This window comes from Hippoglossus stenolepis, chromosome 17 (genome assembly GCF_022539355.2).
Source record: "Hippoglossus stenolepis isolate QCI-W04-F060 chromosome 17, HSTE1.2, whole genome shotgun sequence".
Classification (NCBI taxonomy): Eukaryota; Metazoa; Chordata; class Actinopteri; order Pleuronectiformes; family Pleuronectidae; genus Hippoglossus; species Hippoglossus stenolepis.
The window spans coordinates 6,801,937-6,805,500 of NC_061499.1; positions in this window are offsets into that span (position 1 = coordinate 6,801,937).

The following is a 3,564-nucleotide window of genomic DNA, read 5'->3' on the forward strand; positions in this document are numbered from 1 at the left end:
TTGCCTAGTGAGGGCTTCATAAAAGGGCCAGCGAATCATTTTCGCTCACCAAATGAGATCTCTCAAGAGCCTCAAGTTTCCAACTGATAAATCTTTTGTGTCTACACATGCATCTAACAAGCTCTGTGAATGGAAAAGCCTTGTTCAAAGAACTTTGAGTGCCTCGTTTTTAAGACCAATACATCTATTTCTACGCCAAAGACAGTCTATATTTAATCATGACAAATAAAATTGCATCGATGACTCACTGCTGTTCCAATGACCTTTACTGGAGTTGGGGGAGACGGAAGTTGAAGCTCCTCAGTCCTGTCGGAGGACGTTTGGCTGGACTGTGGCTGAACACTGATTATAACGAGTAAACATGGGTGAAATCCATCCATTCATTCATTCATTCATGATCTAAACTGCTTGAATGTAGACGATACATTTACACATGGGGGTTTACAATTTTGAAAAAAGTTTTAAAGCTTCACTAGTATTTATAAGAATGGATTAAAATATTAAATATAATGTAAAAAGGCTCTTTTCTCACCCAAATCTGTCCAGAGCTTTTTAGCCCCTTTTATAATTTGTTTATGTTACATTTCATGACTCTACCTTTGGTTCAGTCTCACAACTCTCAACTCTCTTTCCAAACACAGGTAGCTGTTCAAATATGCAATGATAGAGAAATGATGTTTGATTGTTTTCTTTACCATCCATCCATCAGTTATCCCATTTATCCTTTGAGGGTTACAGGGAAAGCTGGAGCTAATCCCAGCCGACACTGGGTGGGGAGCGGGGTACGCAGATCGCAGAGCCAGAGATAAACAACCATTCACACTCACATTCACACTTATTCACAGATTTTCTGTGAATGTAACTTCTCCCTTCTGGCACAAGCTGCCACAAAAGAACAGAAAATATCAACTCCTACTGTAAACTTCCCAGTTCCTTCCAATTCGTGAGAACTTGCAAAGTTGCCATGGAGATGTACTAGAGACATAAAACAATTAGCTTTTATAGACGTCAGTGCATTTATTGCTGTTCCACATATGGACCACTGATAACAGATATTAGATGGTAGCGAAGGAGGCTGATATGAATGAATCACCAGGAAGCTCCTGTCGTGTTGCTAGGCATAATGTTGCTGAGAGGGACTACGCTGTGATGTCATTACTGGGGATGACATCACCAGGAGATTCCACGACACACACTGCAGAAGGTCGCCGTCCCCGCCCACAGCCTCTCGCTCGCTCTCCTTCCTTGTTTCCAGTGGACCTCCGCTCTCCTTCTGCTCCTGACGGCTGCAGTCCCTTTATTTGCTGATGATTCTCAGCAGAAAGATGAGACAGTTTCCAGATATTGAAAATCTGGGGGAGGGAGAAGATACAGTAGATTCCAAATTCCGAGTCTTCCAGCTTGTGCCAACTGACCGCGTCACCTGCCCTCTCTCCTCCGCCCACCGCCAAGCAGAAACCCTCTTCCTGCCCTAACGCAGCGTAGTGGGCATCACATGAAGGGAACCCACACACCAGCACAGATATAGTTAGAACACATCAGTGACGAAAGAGCTGAAAACACCTCATGATAAATGCATGAATGGAGGAGTGTGAGAGAGAGAGAGAGAGAGAGGACATGTATCACCCTGGTATTGTGGAATTGCTAAGAATTTTGTGTGAGCCGGAAATTTCTTTGTATGGTTGAGTCTCCTACACACACAGAAGAGATATGACTCGCATGCGTCTGTGAGTGTGGAGGGATTCCTGAGTGACTATTTCAGGTACCAGATGAATCCCTCCGCCCCCTCACATGAAGTTAGACCCAAAAAAACAATGTTATGTAAATGCCCTGGTGATTTACAGCATGTAGGATGTCCTGGTGCAGATGGTTGTGACTCAGGAAATTCGAACAATCTTCTCCTTTTTCGAGGATAAGTACTTTGTGCACGACTTAGACGACGTCGTTAAGACGACATCATTCACAACTTTTTGGTTAATTCTTTATGAGTAATGGCGACAATCACACGCATCCGTTGTTGAATTGGCCGACGGAAGTTATATTGAACTCCAGACTCTCGAAGGAATGTGACGCATCCCGTTCTCATTACTCTGCACAGTCTGTTTCCAACTAAAGGTAACTGGGTAATTGTGCATTCGATGCTCATTGTAAAAATTCAAAGTGTGATGAACTTTCAAACTTTCCAGAAGACAGAGATTATTTCTCCAGTGCTGCTTAATTCAGCTTCACAGTAAAGTCCAGGTGTGATCTGACTTTTCACTCTTCACCTTTCACCCAGTCAACAGGTGTGTCATTATCTGGTCGTATGACAGTAAGAGAAACACCTCTAGATATTACTTCATGAAAATGAACTAATGGGCAGGGTGAAGGGAAAGAGTCGGGTAAGATATCATTTTAGAATTGTAGTAAATTGTACATATTGTAGTATATATATGCCAACTGAATTTTAATTAACATGTTTATTTGGGTAAGATCACATTAATATGCTTCTGGATATTTACTGTATCAGTATATATGTATATATATATAAATTTGCTGAGTTTCTGGGTTTTTTATTTTTATTTATGTGAATGTATATTATTTATTTTGTAACATCCTTCATAATGAAGGTAAAAAGGAAAAAAGAAAACATGAACTACAACACATGTTCATCAGTGATTTTGGTAAAAGAGTGGACACAATAGCACTGAATACAGAAAAGATTCTAAGTGTTTGGGTGTTTATCCTGCTGTGTCAACGTGTGTATAAAGTCACTGTAACTTCGGTCGCCGTGGTGCATTGATAAAAGAATACAAAAGGTATAATTACAAAATAATTTCAGCCTCAAGCTTGAATGGTATTTGAGTTTCTGATAAATAAAACCGAGTAATGAGCTTGGAGGAGATATTGTTGTGAATGGAGATTGACTGAGCCACACATTAAACCTTCAGTTCAGTGAAGCCATTTATAAAAACCAGAGGAAAAACAGATTGAATTTTCTGTCTTTGTTGCAGATTGTTTTTTGCCTGCGGATCAACTTGGATTCATCTCAAGCTCGGTGGTTTATTTATCCTTGAATCTGGTGGCCGCAGATGTGAGTGAGTCACAGGCAGCGCCAATCAATGGCACATTATCATGTTTGCTACATTTGGTCTCTTCATTAGCTCCTGTGAGGTCGGACTTGACCGCACCAATCACAGCACAGCCCAATTACAGGGCTTTACGTCACACATTAAGGCTTGGCAGTTGTTTTGCTGGGGCACCGATGACAAATATGGAAACAAGCACAGCAGTGTCATAAGGCTGGACTGTCAACCACAACATGTACACCCAATTATTCGATGCATCATGTTGACGACCGCTTGATCAAATTTTAGATCGTGATTCCCGTTCAGATATAAATGCGTCCACCACAAAAGGAACGTGTGGGCGCCACAAGGAAGACCGAAGTCACGAGTCGGGGGAGAGAGGAGGTAGCCGGGTTTCATTTCATTACAGGTTTTGGTATCAGCGCCACGACCTGTGATTCAAACACACAAAAGCTCAAATCATTACAGGTAATCTGAGGCGGTCACTCCAGCGCAA